Below are 19,368 nucleotides of genomic sequence, written 5' to 3'. Positions count from 1 at the left end.
TCACACAAAGGACTGCCACACCCCCTACTGGGACCCTGGCAGACAGGATTGAATTAAAAGGGGACCTGGTGCACTTCTTAGCCACCCTTTGAAATCTCACCCACTTCAAAGGCACATTTGGGTATAAAACAGGGCCTCTGCCCTACCTCATCAGACACTTGCTGGAGAAGAAACCTGAACCAGAACCTACATCCTGCCAAGAAGAACTGCCTGGCTGCTCAAAGGACTCACCTGCCTGCTTTCTACAAAGGACTGCTGCCTTGCTGTTGCCCTGCTGCCTTGCTGAAGTCTTGTCTGGCTGTGAAAGTGCTCTCCAAGGGCTTGGATAGAGCTTGCCTCCTGTTCCTTGAAGTCTCAGGACCAAAAAGACTTACCTCTTTTACTTGGACGCTCCGTGCGCCGAAAATTTCGACGCACAGCTTGTTTCGCGGCGAGAAAAACGCCGCACTCCGACGCTGATCGACGCGACGCTCTTGGGACGATCGAAGATCCGACGCACGGCCTCGCAAGGACAACGCCGCCCGACCTCTAGAGGAGAAATCGACGCGACGCCTGCCGTGAGATCATAATTTCAACGCGCAGCCCCGCAGATCGAAGTCTAGAGGAGAAATCGACGCGACGCCTGCCGTGAGATCGTAATTTCGACGCGCAGCCCCGCAGACCGACGCGCAGCCGGAGAACAAGCAGGAAAATCCACGCACAGACCCGGGACATCTGGTAATCCCCGCGATCCACAGAAAGAGACTGTCCGCGCGCCGGAAAACGACGCCGACTTCCCCGCGTGGAAAATAACGACGCAAGTCCGTGTGTGCTGGGGAGAAATCGACGCACACACCCTTTTTCCACGCACCTCTTCGCTTGTGGCCCTCTGAGGAGATTTTTCCACTCCCAACCAGGTACTTGTGCTTGAAAGAGACTTTGTTTATATTCTAAAGACTTAAGACACTTTATATCACCTCCCTGTGATATTTCTACAATTTTCCATTGCAACTTTATTACTTTTTGACCTACAATTATCCTGAAAAATATTATATAGTTTTCTAAACACTGTGTGGTGTATTTTTGTGGTGTTATATGGTGGTATTGTATGATTTATTGCACAAATACTTTACACATTGCCTTCTGAGTTAAGCCTGACTGCTCGTGCCAAGCTACCAGAGGGTGGGCACAGGATAATCTTGGATAGTGTGTGACTTACCCAGACTAGAGTGAGGGCTTTTGCTTGGACAGAGGGTAACCTGACTGCCAACCAAAAACCCCATTTCTAACATTGGTGATCAGCGGTGAGGATAGGACTTGTATTTGTGCAGTGACATACAGTAGCTAAGTATTTCACTACCTACCCACAGTTGAAGGTCAACTTGGTTTTTATCTCTTTTTGAAAACCGGATTTTTTTCCTGACAATTTTCAAAAACTAAATCCTCACTCAACATGTCTCTGACTGGGTCTCAGACAGGAGACTTTGACCTAGTCCAGTTGGATGCATATACAGTCAAACAACTAAGAGGATTCTGCAGGGCATTGAGGGTACCCACCCAAGGGGCCTACAGAAAGGAGGACTTTCAAGTGGCGCTGAGGGCCTGGGCAGAAGCCCATTTAGAGGATGATGAGGAAGAGGAGCCAGAACATGGCCCCTCAGAGGAATTTTCACTATCTATGGATGGTGTTACCACTGCAATTGTGCCCCCTTCCAGACCAGGGAGCAGTGTCTCTATGCAAAGCCTGACCGCAGAGGAAAGGAGAGAGGAAAGGGAGTTCCAATTGCAAATGGCAAAACTGAAAATTGAGGCTCAACAGGAGGAGAAGAGGGCAGAGAGAGAAGCCAAACAAGCTGAGGCTGAAAGAGCAGCCAAACAGATTGAAGCTGAAAGGGCAGCCAAACAAGCGGAAGCTGAAAGAGCAGCCAAACAAGTGGAAGCTGAAAGAGCTTTGGCTGAAAAGAAACTATTGTTGGCTCATGAACTGAGTCTCAAGGAGCTGGAGATCAAGGCGAGACAGTCTGAATCCAGCAATAATGGTGGCAGCATACAGACAGGACATGCTGGAGAAAAGAAGGTTCGTATACCCAAAAATGTGGTGCCCAGTTTTGTGGTGGGAGATGACATAGATAAATGGTTAGCTGCTTATGAAGTTGCACTAAGGGCTCATGAGGTTCCTGAAGGGCAATGGGGGGTGGCTATGTGGGGTTATGTGCCGCCATTGGGGAGGGACACACTTCTCACATTGGATCAACCTGATCAAAACACATACCCACTTCAGAAAGCCATTTTACTTGCCAAGTTTGGGCTGACCCCTGAGGGATACCATCAGAGGTTCAGGGACAGCACCAAACAAACCACACAAACATCGGTAGATTTCTTTGATTTCTCCAGTAAGGCACTGAATGGATGGGTGCGGGGCAACAAAGTAGCAGACTATAAAGGTTTATATGACTTGATTCTGAGAGAGCATATACTTAATGTTACTTATACAGATTTGCGCCAGCACCTAGTGGATAGTAAGCTGACTGATCCCAGGAAGCTTGCTGAGGAGGCGGACCTCTGGGTTAGCACCAGAGTGTCCAAGAAGGTACCTGGGGGGGGACTCCCACAAAGGTGGTCAGGGTTCCCAACAGAAGAAAGAGGGGGGAGATAAACTTGCAGATAAGGAACTCTCTAAAGGCCCCCAAAAGAATTCCCAGGGAGGGGGTGGCAACCCTTCCTTTTCCAAATTTGGGAAAAAGCCAGGGACATATGACAAGTCAGGGAAATCTAGCCCCAAATGCATGGAGTGTTACCAGTATGGTCACTACAAAGGCGATCCACAGTGCCCCAAGAGGGCACCGTCCACTACCGGACAGGCACCTGGGTTGACTAGTGTAGCGCTCGGGGGGGAGATGGACCTAAATAGCTTTGGGGAGCAGGTAGAGATTTCCCTAGTGTCCCTGGGAGAAGGAGAAATGGTGCCCAAGGCCCACATGCCCAGAAACACTTCCAAGTACCGGCAGTGGGTCACCATTGATGGGCAGAAGGTGGAGGCTCTGCGTGACACAGGAGCCAGTATGACTACTATCAAGAGTCAGCTGGTGTCAACAGAGCAGATAGTACCTAATACATTCCACCAGGTCAGAGTCGCTGACAATCGTGAGAGTCACCTACCGGTGGCTCTGGTTCCCTTTGAGTGGGGGGGGGGGGTCTCTGGTGCTCTGAGAGTAGCTGTGAGTCCTGCCATGCCTGTAGATTGTCTGTTAGGCAATGATCTTGAGCACACTGCTTGGAAAGAAGTGGAGCTCAGGTCTCACCTGGAGATGTTAGGGTTACCTGAGTGGGTCTGCATGACCACACGGTCCATGGCTAACCGAGAGGGAAGTCAAGGGCATCTGGAGCCTGGAACGATGGCCCAGAGAGCTGCCAGGAGGAGGGACCAGGGGTGCGGGAAACCGGCACCAGAAGTTCCCACAGTGGCTGACGGGGCTCCTGAGGAGGAGGCTCCCGAGCCAACTGGGGAAGACATTGCCGCCCTAGGTGACTTACCTGAGCTTGCTGGCTGGCAAGTTGAGGGTGGACCCACCAGGGAGGAATTCTGCAAGGCGCAGAAAGAGTGTCCCACTCTGGAAGGTTTGAGGAAGCAAGCCTCAAACTAGGCAGCAGGTGACGCCTCTGGCAATCACCACCTATATTGGGAGAATGATCTCCTCTACAGTGAGCCTAAGGTTCCGGCCTTTGGGGCAGCACGTACGCTGGTGGTCCCCCAATGTTACCGAACCTTCCTACTGGGTCTGGCTCACGACATTCCCCTGGCAGGACATTTGGGCAGGGCAAGACCTTTAACAGGCTTGTCACCCACTTTTGTTGGCCCAAAATGAGGACACACTCAGATAAGTTCTGCAGATCTTGTCCTACCTGCCAGGCCAGTGGTAAAGCAGGGACAAGGGTTAAAACCCCCCTGATTCCCCTTCCTGTCGTTGGCACCCCCTTTGAAAGGGTGGGCATCGACATTGTTGGTCCCTTGGACCCCAAAACTGCCTTAGGCAACAGGTTCATCCTGGTTTTGGTGGACCATGCCACCCGTTACCCAGAGGCAATCCCTCTGAGGACCGTAACTGCACAGGTGGTGGCCAGAACCCTGATGGGGATATTTACCCGTGTGGGATTCCCCAAGGAAATAGTGTCTGACAGAGGCACTAACTTCATGTCTGCATACATGAAGTCTCTGTGGGATGCGTGTGGTGTAACTTACAAGTTCACCACCCTATCACCCCCAGTCTAATGGTCTTGTGGAGAGATTCAAGAAGACCCTGAAAGGCATGATTGGTGGCCTCCCTGAGGCCATGAGGCGTAAGTGGGACGTCCTCTTACCATGCCTTCTCTTTGCTTACAGAGAGGTCCCCCAGAGGGGGGTAGGGTTCAGTCCCTTTGAGCTTCTCTACGGGTACCCTGTCAGGGGACCCTTAAGCCTTGTCCAGGAGGGATTGGAGAAAGCTCCAAAGACACCCCCTCAGGATGTGGTCAGCTATATGTTGGCCCTCCGCAACCAGATGACCCGCTTCTGGAAAGAGGCCCAAAGTAACCTTGAGGCCAGTCAAGAGGTGATGAAACAATGGTATCACCAGAAGGCCACCCTGGTAGAGTTTCAACCTGGAGACAAAGTGTGGGTAATGGAGCTATAGAGCCCAGAGCTCTCCAGGACCGCTGGTCTGGCCCATTTGAAATAAAGGAGCGGAAAGGGGAGGCCACTTACCTAGTGGACCTCCAAACCCCTAGGAATCCCCTAAGGGTGCTCCATGTGAACCGACTAAAAGCTCATTTTGAGAGGTCGGAGATCAACATGCTTCTGTTCACAGATGAAGGAACGGAAGAGGAGAGTGAGCCTCTCCCCGACCTCCTCTCTGCCCAAGAAGGTGATGGGTCAGTAAGCGGGGTCATTCTGTCTGACTCCCTGACTCTAAACCAGAAAGGAGACTGCTATGAGTTGTTGGAGCAGTTCTCCCCCCTGTTCTCCCTTACTCCAGGACTGACCCACCTCTGTGTTCATGATATTGACACTGGTGACAGTCTCCCTGTGAAGAACAAAATTTACAGGTTGTCGGATAAGGTGAAGGCCAGCATCAAGGAGGAGGTCTCCAAGATGTTGACTCTAGGGGTTATCGAGAAATCCAGTAGTCCCTGGGCCAGCCCAGTGGTGTTGGTCCCTAAGGCTACTGCCCCAGGTGCGAAGCCAGAACTCCGGTTCTGTGTGGACTACCGGGGTCTCAACTCAGTCACACGGACTGATGCTCACCCCATCCCCCGAGCTGATGAGCTCGTGGACAGGCTAGGCGCTGCCAAGTTCCTGAGTACGTTTGATCTTACTTCAGGGTACTGGCAGATCGCCCTGACTGAGGGGGCCAAGGAAAGATCCGCCTTCTCAACCCCTGATGGCCATTACCAGTTCCGGGTTATGCCATTTGGGTTGAAAAATGCCCCCGCTACCTTCCAACGGTTGGTTAACGGGGTCCTAGCTGGCAAGGATGCCTTCTGTGCAGCCTACCTGGATGACATCGCTGTCTACAGTTCCAGCTGGGAGGAACACCTACTTCACCTCAAGGAGGTGCTTCAGGCCCTGCAACAGGCAGGCCTGACCATCAAGGCCAGTAAGTGCCAGATTGGGCAGGGTTCCGTGGTGTACTTGGGACACCTAGTGGGTGGTGGCAAGGTACAGCCACTCCAGGCCAAGATTGAAACTATCAAGGCCTGGCAACCACAGCGAACGCAGACTGAGGTGAGAGCCTTTCTAGGCCTCACAGGATACTACCGCAGATTTGTCAAGGGCTATGGTACCATTGTAACACCCTTGACAGAACTCACTTCCGAGAAACAACCTAGGTTGGTGAATTGGACAGAGGCTTGTCAGAAAGCCTTTGACGCCCTGAAGGAAGCCATGTGCTCGGCCCCCGTACTCATGGCCCCTGACTACTCCCAGGAATTTATCGTGCAGACAGACGCTTCAGAGCATGGCATAGGGGCAGTCCTAGCACAGCTGAATGAGGAGGGCAGAGATCAACCGGTAGTCTTTATTAGCAGAAGGCTATTACCACGGGAACAGAGGTGGAGTGCTATTGAGAGAGAAGCTTTTGCTGTGGTCTGGGCACTGAAGAAGCTAAGACCCTACCTGTTTGGGACTCACTTCCGGGTTCAGACAGACCACAGGCCCCTCGGATGGCTCATGCAGATGAGGGGTGAGAATCCAAAACTCTTGAGGTGGTCCATTTCCCTACAGGGGATGGACTTTACGGTGGAAGATCGCCCAGGGGTTGACCACGCCAATGCTGATGGTCTCTCCAGGTACTTCCGCCTTAGCGATGAGAGCTCCCAGGAGGTCGGGTAGCTCTCCCCACTTTCAGCTGGGGGGGACACATGTTAGACCTGACAGCCTTAGGGTAGTCACCCCTAACTTTTTGCCTGTCTCCCTCCGCTTTTTGGACAGTGTTTTTGCTGGTTTATAGACTCTGCGCACTTTACCTCTGCTAACCAGGGCTAAAGTGCATATGCTCTCTCCCCTAAAACATGGTAACCTGGAATCATACCTGATTGGACTATTAGTTTACCTATAAGTCCCTAGTAAGGTGCACTCTATGTGCATAGGGCTGGTAAATTAAATGCTACTAGTGGGCCAGCAGCACTGGTTGTGCCACCCACTTAAGTAGCCCCTTCTCCTTGTCTCAGGCTTGCCATTGCAAGGCCTGGGTGTGCAGTTTCACTGCCACATCGACTTGGCATTTAAAAGTTCTTGCCAAGCCTAGAACTCCCCTTTTTCTACATATAGGCCACCCTTAATGTGTGCCCTAGGTAACCCCTAGGGCAGGGTGCTGTGTAGGTAAAAGGCAGGACATGTACCTGTGTAGTTATATGTCCTGGTAGTGTAAAACTCCTAAATTCGTTTTCACACTACTGTGAGGCCTGCTCCCTTCATAGGCTAACATTGGGGCTGCCCTCATACACTGTTGAAGTGGCAGCTGCTGATCTGAAAGGAGCAGGAAGGTCATATTTAGTATGGCCAGAATGGTAATACAAAGTCCTACTGACTGGTGAAGTCGGATTTAATATTACTATTCTAGAAATGCCACTTTTAGAAAGTGAGCATTTCTTTGCACTTAAATCCTTCTGTGCCTTACAATCCACGTCTGGCTGGGCTTGGTTGACAGCTCCTTGTGCATTCACTCAGACACACCCCAAACACAGGGTACTCAGCCTCACTTGCATACATCTGCATTTTGAATGGGTCTTCCTGGGCTGGGAGGGTGGAGGGCCTGCTCTCACACAAAGGACTGCCACACCCCCTACTGGGACCCTGGCAGACAGGATTGAACTGAAAGGGGACCTGGTGCACTTCTTAGCCACCCTTTGAAATCTCCCCCACTTCAAAGGCACATTTGGGTATAAAACAGGGCCTCTGCCCTACCTCATCAGACACTTGCTGGAGAAGAAACCTGAACCAGAACCTACATCCTGCCAAGAAGAACTGCCTGGCTGCTCAAAGGACTCACCTGCCTGCTTTCTACAAAGGACTGCTGCCTTGCTGTTGCCCTGCTGCCTTGCTGAACTCTTGTCTGGCTGTGAAAGTGCTCTCCAAGGGCTTGGATAGAGCTTGCCTCCTGTTCCTTGAAGTCTCAGGACCAAAAAGACTTCCCTCTTTTACTTGGACGCTCCGTGCGCCGAAAATTTCGACGCACAGCTTGTTTCGCGGCGAGAAAAACGCCGCACTCCGACGCTGATCGACGCGATGCTCTTGGGACGATCGAAGATCCGACGCACGGCTTCGCAAGGACAACGCCGCCCGACCTCTAGACCTCTAGAGGAGAAATCGACGCGACGCCTGCCGTGAGATCGTAATTTCAACGTGCAGCCCCGCAGATCGAAGTCTAGAGGAGAAATCGCAGACCGACGCGCAGCCGGAGAACAAGCAGGAAAATCCACGCACAGACCCGGGACATCTGGTAATCCCCGCGATCCACAGAAAGAGACTGTCCGCGCGCCGGAAAACGACGCCGACTTCCCCGCGTGGAAAATAACGACGCAAGTCCGTGTGTGCTGGGGAGAAATCGACGCACACACCCTTTTTCCACGCACCTCTTCGCTTGTGGCCCTCTGAGGAGATTTTTCCACTCCCAACCAGGTACTTGTGCTTGAAAGAGACTTTGTTTATATTCTAAAGACTTAAGACACTTTATATCACCTCCCTGTGATATTTCTACAATTTTCCATTGCAACTTTATTACTTTTTGACCTACAATTACCTTGATAAATATTATATATTTTTCTAAACACTGTGTGGTGTATTTTTGTGGTGTTATATGGTGGTATTGTATGATTTATTGCACAAATACTTTACACATTGCCTTCTGAGTTAAGCCTGACTGCTCGTGCCAAGCTACCAGAGGGTGGGCACAGGATAATCTTGGATAGTGTGTGACTTACCCTGACTAGAGTGAGGGCTTTTGCTTGGACAGAGGGTAACCTGACTGCCAACCAAAAACCCCATTTCTAACACTTTGTTTTTATAAGTGAGTTTCTATGCATTTTATTTATTCTATTTCCTAACTATAACGTCCCTGTAACCTTTTTTTTTTTTTTTTTTTATCCATTTTTTTTTTTTAACCTATAGTCATTTTCTTGTTTTCATTACAATGCGTTAATCCAACCACTGCCATGCACGGCCTTTGCCCGTGTGCATGGCAGTTGGCCACAAGGCCAACCGACTACAAGCACCCAACCTTGCTCTGTGCACTGCCTCTGCCTGTGTGCAGCAGGGGTTGCCTGCAAGGCCTGCCCTGCAGTCAGTCCCTGCTGCCATCCCCCTAACCACCCAACCCTACTCTGCACACAGCCCTTTTGCCGTGCGCTGCATGAGTTGGCCACAGCCTACATCTGTGGCTATGAGAATAGGCATATACAGGGAGTGCAGAATTATTAGGCAAATGAGTATTTTGACCACATCATCCTCTTTATGCATGTTGTCTTACTCCAAGCTGTATAGGCTCGAAAGCCTACTACCAATTAAGCATATTAGGTGATGTGCATCTCTGTAATGAGAAGGGGTGTGGTCTACTGACATCAACACCCTATATCAGGTGTGCATAATTATTAGGCAACTTCCTTTCCTTTGGCAAAATGGGTCAAAAGAAGGACTTGACAGGCTCAGAAAAGTAAAAAATAGTGAGATATCTTGCAGAGGGATGCAGCACTCTTAAAATTGCAAAGCTTCTGAAGCGTGATCATCGAACAATCAAGCGTTTCATTCAAAATAGTCAACAGGGTCGCAAGAAGCGTGTGGAAAAACCAAGGCGCAAAATAACTGCCCATGAACTGAGAAAAGTCAAGCGTGCAGCTGCCACAATGCCACTTGCCACCAGTTTGGCCATATTTCAGAGCTGCAACATCACTGGAGTGCCCAAAAGCACAAGGTGTGCAATACTCAGAGACATGGCCAAGGTAAGAAAGGCTGAAAGACGACCACCACTGAACAAGACACACAAGCTGAAACGTCAAGACTGGGCCAAGAAATATCTCAAGACTGATTTTTCTAAGGTTTTATGGACTGATGAAATGAGAGTGAGTCTTGATGGGCCAGATGGATGGGCCCGTGGCTGGATTGGTAAAGGGCAGAGAGCTCCAGTCCGACTCAGACGCCAGCAAGGTGGAGGTGGAGTACTGGTTTGGGCTGGTATCATCAAAGATGAGCTTGTGGGGCCTTTTCGGGTTGAGGATGGAGTCAAGCTCAACTCCCAGTCCTACTGCCAGTTCCTGGTAGACACCTTCTTCAAGCAGTGGTACAGGAAGAAGTCTGCATCCTTCAAGAAAAACATGATTTTCATGCAGGACAATGCTCCATCACACGCGTCCAAGTACTCCACAGCGTGGCTGGCAAGAAAGGGTATAAAAGAAGGAAATCTAATGACATGGCCTCCTTGTTCACCTGATCTGAACCCCATTGAGAACCTGTGGTCCATCATCAAATGTGAGATTTACAAGGAGGGAAAACAGTACACCTCTCTGAACAGTGTCTGGGAGGCTGTGGTTGCTGCTGCACGCAATGTTGATGGTGAACAGATCAAAACACTGACAGAATCCATGGATGGCAGGCTTTTGAGTGTCCTTGCAAAGAAAGGTGGCTATATTGGTCACTGATTTGTTTTTTTTTTGTTTTTGAATGTCAGAAATGTATATTTGTGAATGTTGAGATGTTATATTGGTTTCACTGGTAATAATAAATAATTGAAATGGGTATATATTTGTTTTTTGTTAAGTTGCCTAATAATTATGCACAGTAATAGTCACCTGCACACACAGATATCCCCCTAACATAGCTAAAACTAAAAACAAACTAAAAACTACTTCCAAAAATATTCAGCTTTGATATTAATGAGTTTTTTGGGTTCATTGAGAACATGGTTGTTGTTCAATAATAAAATTAATCCTCAAAAATACAACTTGCCTAATAATTCTGCACTCCCTGTAAGGGTGTTTATGGTGGTGAGAGTGGCTATGAGAGTCTCTGTCTGGGTGTGAGTGTGTCAGTGTCTGCGCAGGTCTGTGAGTGGGTGCATGAGGGTATCATTGGACCTGTGAATGGCTGTGTGAGATTCGGATAAAGAGACTGAAAGACAGAAAAAGAAAGAATGAGAGGGAGAGAAATAGATAGTTTATTAAGCTGATGTATGATGTACCTAGAATGAGACATTTCTGCTCAATTAGAAAAGAAACATTTATTTGTGATTTAAAATGAGTAAGACCACCTTTCATCAGAGCCGTAAACATTTGTACAGGAAGGAAAGAAGTCCGGCTGGACTCAACCCTCAATGCTTAGTGTGAAGATCTGTGATTTTTGGTTGATATTTTTTTTCTAGCCCTTTATGGGCTATCTGGGACTGAGGGCAAACCCTCAAGGGCTTCCCCGCAGTCTCCACATGGATTTAAAAAAGAAACGTTTTATAATGTGCCCTTTATGGTCCATCTGGGACCGTGGGGGAAACCTCAAAGCCTCCCTGCGGTCCAATTGCTTCAGCAAGCAAGGAGCTGCTTTAAGTAGCAGCTCTGTGGTTGGTGAAGCAAAGCTTTCACCTGTTCCCTGCATGCATACCTGCATGCAGGGAACAGAGATGAAAACTCCACTTTCTGGCAGCGGGACCTGGTGTCAGAAACTGGAGTGTTTGCTATGACATGGCTGCAACTGTGAAAGATTTTTCTGATCTCAATTTTGTTGGTTTTAGGACTCTAAGCACTTACCACTGCTGACCAGTTCTAAAGTGCTTGTGCTCTCTCCCTTAAATATGGTAACATTGGTTCTTACCCAATTGGCATATGTAATTTACCTATAGATCCAGAGTAAAGTGCAGAAGATGTGCCCAAGGTCTGTACATAAAATGCTACTAATGGGCCTGCAGCACTGATGGTGCCACCCACATAAGTCGCCCTTTAACCATGTCTCAGGCGTGCCAGTGCAAGGCCTGTGTGTGCAGCTTCACTGCCACTTTGACTTGGCATTTAAAACTACTTGCCAAGCCCTAAACACCCCTTTTATTACATATAAGTCACCTCTAAGGTAGGCCTTGGGTAGCCCATAGGGCTGGGCGCTATGTAAGTAAAAGGGAGGACATGCAATTGTAAGTTTCACATGTCCTGGTAGTGAAAAACACTCATTTGTTTTTCACTACTGGGAAGCCTGCTCCTTTCATAGGCCAGTAATGGAAATTCCCTTATATACTTTTAAGTGGTAATGTCTGATCTAAAAGGAGTGTCATTGTCATGTTTGGTATGACTGGAATGGTAGTGAGGAATTCCGCTTATTGGTGAAGTTGGATTTAACATTGCCATTTTAGAAATGCCACTTTTAATAAGTAGCCATTTCTGTGCACTTACTGCTACCTGTGCCTTACAGCCTGTCTCAAATCCATGTCTGGTCTGTGCTGGTTGACAGCTCCCCTTGTGCATTCCACCCAGACAGCCATAAACACAGAACATCATCTACATTCATCTGCATACTGGTGGGTCTTCCTGGGCAGGAAGGGTGGAGGGGCTCTCACATCAAAGGCTAGGGGGCCATACCTCACACAAAGTACTAATAACCCCCCATAGATCTCCTGGCAGACAGGACTGAGCTGAAAGGGTAAGTAGTGCACTTGAAAACCACCCTTTGAAGTCTCTGCCACTTCAAAGTTACATTTGGAGAGATAGATAGATAGATAGATAGATAGATAGATAGATAGATAGATAGATAGATAGATAGATAGATAGATAGATATATAGATACATAGATAGATAGATAGATAGATAGATAGATAGATAGATAGATAGATAGATAGATAGATAGATAGATAGATAGATAGATAGATAGATAGATAGACTGGGTCTGTGACCCCCTAAAATCACTTCTGGACCTACAACTGGACTCTGTCATAAGGCCGGCATTGCTGCTGAAAGGACTCATCTGGACTTCTTTTGTTTTTAATGAAAGCTCTCCTGATTGTCTGCCTCATGCTCCCTGACTCTGCTGGAAGGACTTTGCCTTCCCCGTACAAGTGATCTCCAAGGGCTTGTCAGCTTGCCTCTTAGTAAGAAGTCTCAGGGCCATCAAGGAAGTCACCTGAGGGAGAAAATCCACCAGGCCAGAAAACGTGACTCAACCCCTGCATAACTGATGCAGCACCTGTCTCACAGCTGAAAAATCACTGCTTCACCTACAGAATCAAAGCAGTGCCTGTTTCATCATCTTAGCGCATTCGGATTTTCCATGCATCATCCCTGGATGTCAAATTATCCCCGTACCGCAGTAATGAACCAAGGCTGTTTGCCAGGAAACCGACATCACCTTGCCCATGAGGAAAGAATCGATGCATCACCTCCACTACACCGGCAAAACTGATGCATCGCTTTATCTTCTGATGCCACACCTCTGTGGCCACCTGCATATTTTTGACGCATTTCAGGTACTTTGTGCTAAAGAGATACACCCATAGATTCCTATGGATTAAGGCTTACTTAAGCCTCTGAAAAGTGATATATTGACTTGGGCATATTGGAATTTTGTCGTTTTGGTCCTGTTTTATTCAGATAAACAATATCTATGTTCCTAAACTTATTTTGAGTACTTTTTGTGGTGTTTTCACTGTTTTAGTGCATCAGTTATTGTACAAATACTTTACACAATGGCTTTTAAGTTAGGCCTGCCTGCACTGTACCAAGCTAGAGGAGGGTGAGCACAGGATAATTTTGGTTGTGTTGTGACTTACCCGACTAGAACTGTGGTCTCTACTTGGACAGGGTGCATACCTCTGTGAACTAGCGACCCAATTTCTAACACATGCATATTAGTAAAAGGAGAATAAGGTTATTCCAGACCAAAGCAATCATTAGATGCATAGCACTGTTGCATAGCTATTTTAGCCATATTTTAGACACATTATTTTAACAAACTAGGCCTGCTGTTTTGCACTTTCGCCTAGTTACATTTTATTCAGCATTGCCATATTTATCTAGCAATAGCCACATTTGCAGTGTTTTATTTCTCTCTATCTAATTGTTCTTTCACCTAGGAAAGCATTACTTTCTTAGTAGGACATTAATTTCACTTTGTGCTTTCTTCAAGGCTGCAGTCAGATAGGGTTGCCAGCAAAAGTGGTATGCTGTCTCTCCAACATTCATAGAAATGCACATATTCTTATGTGGGGACCCTTTCTTAGAAAGTCAACTGGTTTATTATAAAAACACTCCTTTGTCCCATACACGTTAGAGGGAGATTCCAGCCAGATGATCACAACTGCATGCTGATTGTTGGTTGCCTCGCTACAGCTGCTTGCTTAGACTGACTAACCCTTGGCCTACCTGGGGACAGTGTCTCTCTACGCTACAGGCTTCCTTACTCAGGTATGAGGGATGATGTTTTCCCGGGGGGTAAACCTGAAGGGCAAATTAGGCTTATTATGCTGTACTCTAATATAGCTTAGGTAGGAGAACTATATATCACTCCTACTGACAGTATGGTGGGACTGTTTTTGTGTTTCACTCTCCTTGTCACAATTTTGCTTTTATTGTGTTTTATCATCCTAGTTATTGCAATACATGCCATTTTATCTAAGATACAGTTACTTCAATAAATCATTATTGAACTACATTCTGCCTATGTGAGACTAATGTAACAGGTTGCCACAATCATCCCTGCTCTTGAGTAGTGATGAGGCGCTCCTAATTAGCCACAAAACCTGGATTAGGTCAACAGGCGTCACATGGTGTGGAATTGTACTTAGTACCCCACAGTCTATGCGATTCTGCCACCCAAATCCCGTAGCCTCATTAGGATAATGAGAACCTAAGCGATAGTGCCCAACGTAGACAAACAGACTTTTTTGCGAGAGTGTTATTATTAGGACCTTGTTTATTTTTGACGTGCCAAGACATTTGACTCATGAGAGCTTTGGGAAAGACGTTACAAAAGAGGACTAATTCAGTGCTTTGTACCACAAAACTTTAGTGCAGGATTGGGCCATGTGAGCCCAAAAAGGCAGACAAAGAAAACCTTTGCAAGACAGTATTCAAAGCCAAAACCATATTGGTTCATTCAAAATTGAGAATCAGTAGAGAAAGCAAAAATATGTTCAGTTTAAATCAGCATCAATGTAGTTCATAATCAACAAAAAAAGTTCCAAGTATGTGGTCAAGGGTCAATTGAATATAGGGACTACCTGCAAATTCATCAGTACAAAAAAGTCTGAGTGTAGAGTTAATAATAGACTGTCAGCAGGTCTGCTCTAGAAGAAACAATCAAAAGGTCAGGCACACATCAAGAAAAGGCACTTTTTATAGGATCAGAGGAGTAGAAAACCACACTCTCATAATGGTGCGAAGTGGCACCATAAGGTTGAACTAATAAAGTTATATGACAAAAACAGTGCAGAATTTGTGTTACATAAAATTTCCTACTCTAGAGGTCGCCCAAATTTAATAATGAATTATACATGGGCCATTTGCTGGACAGGATATTTGTCCATCATGATAGTTGTGTCCTTTTGGAGAATAGGATCCTTAACTGGGCAGACCACCATCTCCTCAACTTTAGGTTGACAACATTTCTGTCTCCTCCATATCTCTGCCCCTCCCTAAAGCCCATTAGACATTGGAACAGCATTAAGGAACAGTACTTAAGACAGGCACTGGTTCTAGGCTGGGAAGCAGCAAAGAAACTCCCATTGTTGGCTACCAACAGGTTTAATCTTGGGGTCAAAATAGCTATTTATCAGTTGGCCCCTCTTAGGACTCCCTGCTTTCTGGTCGAGAAGCTAGCAGCCCCTGGTTCACCAATGATCTCAAGAGCCTGCAGAGAAAATACCGTCAACAAGAACGGAGGTAGAAATTAGACCTGAATCCAAAGGAAAAAGGAAAGCTTAGAGCTGCGCTTAATGCCTATAAAGATGCGATGAAAAAAAAAGCTAAAACCGAGTTCTACTCACGTAAAATTAAGGAAGCAAAAAATTTCCCTAGAGAACTTTTTAGAGTGGTACCTCCCTAACGGCTCCCTCTACAACCCCAGAGCTGGAGAATTCTCAAGAAATATGCAACAAGGTCACCACCTTTTTTTAAAACAAAGGTATGTAAATTCAAGCCAGCTTTACTCAATCAGTGGGGGTATCAGACCCCTACAAGCATATAAGCAGTTCTATAAGCACTGACTTTCCTATGCTAATTTCCAGCCTCTGCAGTTGGAGAGGATCAAAGAGCTCATGATGGGCATTAAGTCAGGCTACCCCAGGGATCACTGCCCCCACCACATATTGCAGCTTGCCCCTGAGCTAGTATCCTCGGCCTTTGCTCCGGGATTCCAGGAGATTCTGAAAACTGGAGATTTCCCTCCATCATGGAAGGAAGCGATGGTGGTTCCTCTGAAAAATAACCGTATGGAGCAGCGAATGATCTTAAGAATCTTCGTCCCATCGCCCTGCTGCCCTTCCAGACTAAAATCTTCAAAAAACATATTAATGCAGAACTAGCCAAATTTCTTCAAGGCTCTGGTGGTCTAGATCCCTCTCAGCACAGCTTCGGGAAAGCACATATCACGGAATCCACCCTCATTACCACATCGGACACTATTCGTAGACTAGTTGATGAGGGGCAGGGTGCCATTATAGTGCTATTAGATCCATCTGCCACTTTTGACACCATCTCACCACACATTGCACACCATCTCCATTAAGCAGGTGTCAGAGGGACAGCTATGAGTATTCTGAATTCCTTCCTAGGGCAAAGATCGACCACGGTAAGCTGTGGTGATTTCAGAGCACATGCATACCAATTACCATGTGGAGTCCCTCAGGGCTCCTCTCTTAGCCCGACATTGTTTAATCTGTACGGAGCCCCATTGGCCAGACTAATCTGGTCATTTGGCTTTTTGGCCACCTCTTATGCGGACAACACTCAACTAGTTATTCCCGTTCATAAGGACTGGGAGGAAGTTGCTGATCGAGTCCATCACTGCATAAGTGAGATTAACAGATGGATGGCTTTTAACTGGCTCAAAATGAACGGCGACAAAACAGAGATTTTGCTATTTGGCTCCAGTAGGGAATTGTGGAGCTCACGTTGATGGCCTCCATCGTGCGGTAACCTGCCTACCCCCTTAACCTCCACCAGAAATTTGGGGGGGGTCATGTTTGACAACTGTCTGTCTTTTAAGTTTCAAGCTAACTCTACCACCAAAGCTTGTTTTTGGACTCTCAATCAAAATCATGATTTTTATTTTCCATGTTTACAAAAGGAGCTTAGAACCATGGTGACCCTCGCTCTGATGATTTCCAAACTGCACTACTGTAATGCCTTGATGATAAACATTGATAAAGACTCAGTCGGTAAACTACAATTAATCCAGAATACTGCTGCTTGACTAGTATTAGATCTTCCCCGCTCAGCCTCCGCTAGCGTCAGTCAAACAGCTACACTGGTTATATGTCGGGAAGCGCATCATTTTCAAGACTGTGTTTAGCACATAGGTCCCTGCATTCGCTAGGATCTGAATACCTTTCTTTCATGCTACGTTGGTACGTGCCTGGTCATCAGCTCAGATCAGCAGGATCTCACCTGATCCACGTCCCTCGCACTCATAAGGCTAGATGTGGCGACAAAGCATTTGTAGTGGCCGCTGCCAAACACTGGAATATGCTCCCCTTGACGATTAGGAAATAACATAACTTTTTGGCCTTCAGTAAGCAGTTGAAAACCTGTCTCTTTCCTCACTAGTTCTACTTTTTCTCCCTCTTGTTATGTTTTCTGTCACTCTACTTACTGTTGCTCAGTGCTTCAATGCTACAGCCGGAATGCGCTTTACAAATACACACACATACGTACATACTCCTTACCAAACATTCAAGGGAAATGCCATTGCACGACTGAGCGATAACTATTTAAAATGAATAAACAAACAGTTGTGGCTGCAAGCATTAACAGCCTCGATTATTGCAACATGACAAGAACATCTCCTACATGTCTTTCTTTGAAGCACAAGTTAGAAACAGTACGAGAAGTAGCATCACAAAACAGATCCTATTTGGACTATATTCTGTGAACTGAAAACAACTTCAGCAGGCTTTTAGAAGTGAAGAATAAAACAGCATGTCAGTGCAGACAGTCAGACAGTTAGCATGGGATGGCTCTGCTAATTTAAGTGTGTGGAAACGAACATTGTTTAGTTATTCTGCACTAACACTATTCAAAAGATAAATACCTTTGCTTGGCTCTGAATATCAGCTATGATCAGAAGTTTGGCTGCTAAGCATTTTCAGTTTGGCCTGTAATGGAACAGAGGGCTGCATCAATGCGAACACCAAGAGAAATAAATCAATATTTGCCATTATGAAGGACTTCACTTCACCAATGGCCACCTCCATCTCGATCACTCCCTTGCAGGACCACTGCAACAATATCTTTCATTTCTTAGGAAATAAAGTCACTGCCATTAATAGTAACTTAAACGAGCAACTGGACCAGTCAGACCTCACCAAACCTCTCCTGATCTTATTCAAGAATCAATGCTAATCACATGGCCAATCATCACCCCAGAGGAAACAGCTGCCACCATGAAGTCTATGTTCTCAAAGACCACATCAGATCCCTGCCCCCACCATGCCTACTGCAGAGGAATGCAAATGATCAGCACCATTTCGAAGACCTTATGCACTTCTGTGACAGTCCCAGATGCTTGTAAACACGCAACTGTCCTCTCATTGCTGACAAAACCATCCGCAGATCCTCCAACTCTCGCCAACTATAGTCTGATGTTCCCTGCTATCATTCTCAGCCTAAGGCATAGAAACAATCATCAACAAACACCTCACTGTATACCTCAATAACAAACAACACCTTAACAACACTCAGTCTGGTTTCAGACCCAACCAAAGCCAAGAAACTGCCCTCATTGCCCCTCATGGATGTCATCTGCATTACTCTGGACAGAAAAAGGCATGGCGGTCCTCATCCTCCTGGACCTCTTCGCAGTGTTTGACACAGTCGCCCACCCCATCAAATGCTAACACAATATCCAAATCCAACGACATGCGCACAGATGAATTTGCTCCTTCCTGACTGGAAGGACCCAGTCAATCAGCCTGGCACCGTACACCGCAGATGTCTGTGGCCTCATCTGTGGAGTTCCACAAGATTTCTTCTTGATTCTGACCCACTACAATGCATATATGGTTACTCTAGCCAGCACCATCCACTCCCACAACACAATGTCCTCTTCTATGCCGATGATACACAACTTATTCTCTCCCTCACAGACAAGACACCCACTAGCCAGATCAAATTCAATGCCTTCATTATTGAAATCACTCACTGGATGAAAACTATCTGAAGCTGAACAACGACAATACTGAAATTGGGAAGTGTACTTCACTGAAGGACAACAGTTTGTGGCAACAGAACTAAGACGGACACCTACCCACACCAAGAACTTCCAGTTCGCATTCTAGATCCAGCTTGACAAGGCCACCCAAGTCAATGTAGTCATTGCCTCATGCTGCCATATCCTGAAGATGCTGAGGAGCATGTTCAAATGGGTACCAATCAGTACACAGAAAACCATCACACACCCTCATCACAAGCAAGCTGGACTACAGGAAAACCCTCTATGTTGGGATCAACAAAAATCTCAACATCCCATGCCACACTCACACCACACTTGAAGGAGCTTCACTGGATTCTCATACACCAACATGCACATTTTCAACTCCTTACCTACACTTTCAGGGCACTACATAGCACTGGTTAAGGGTACCTAAAAAATCGCATGTGCTTTCACAAATCCTCCCAATCAAATCTTGCTTGCATACATCCTGCTCGTAAGGAAGACCAAATCTGGTGGTCGAG

At 46.8% G+C, this 19,368-nt stretch overlaps 1 protein-coding gene across 3 annotated transcripts in view; it reads right to left on the bottom strand.

The window, feature by feature from the left end:
* LOC138300266 (VPS10 domain-containing receptor SorCS1-like) overlaps positions 1 to 19,368 on the bottom strand; it is a 2,596,073-nt gene that overhangs the window by 564,957 nt on the left and 2,011,748 nt on the right. The window lies entirely within an intron of this gene.

The sequence above is a fragment of the Pleurodeles waltl genome, chromosome 6 (genome assembly GCF_031143425.1).
Source record: "Pleurodeles waltl isolate 20211129_DDA chromosome 6, aPleWal1.hap1.20221129, whole genome shotgun sequence".
Lineage (NCBI taxonomy): Eukaryota > Metazoa > Chordata > Amphibia > Caudata > Salamandridae > Pleurodeles > Pleurodeles waltl.
The sequence above is the reverse complement of the archived record's forward strand: the minus strand, read 5'-3'. Positions and strand labels throughout refer to the sequence as shown.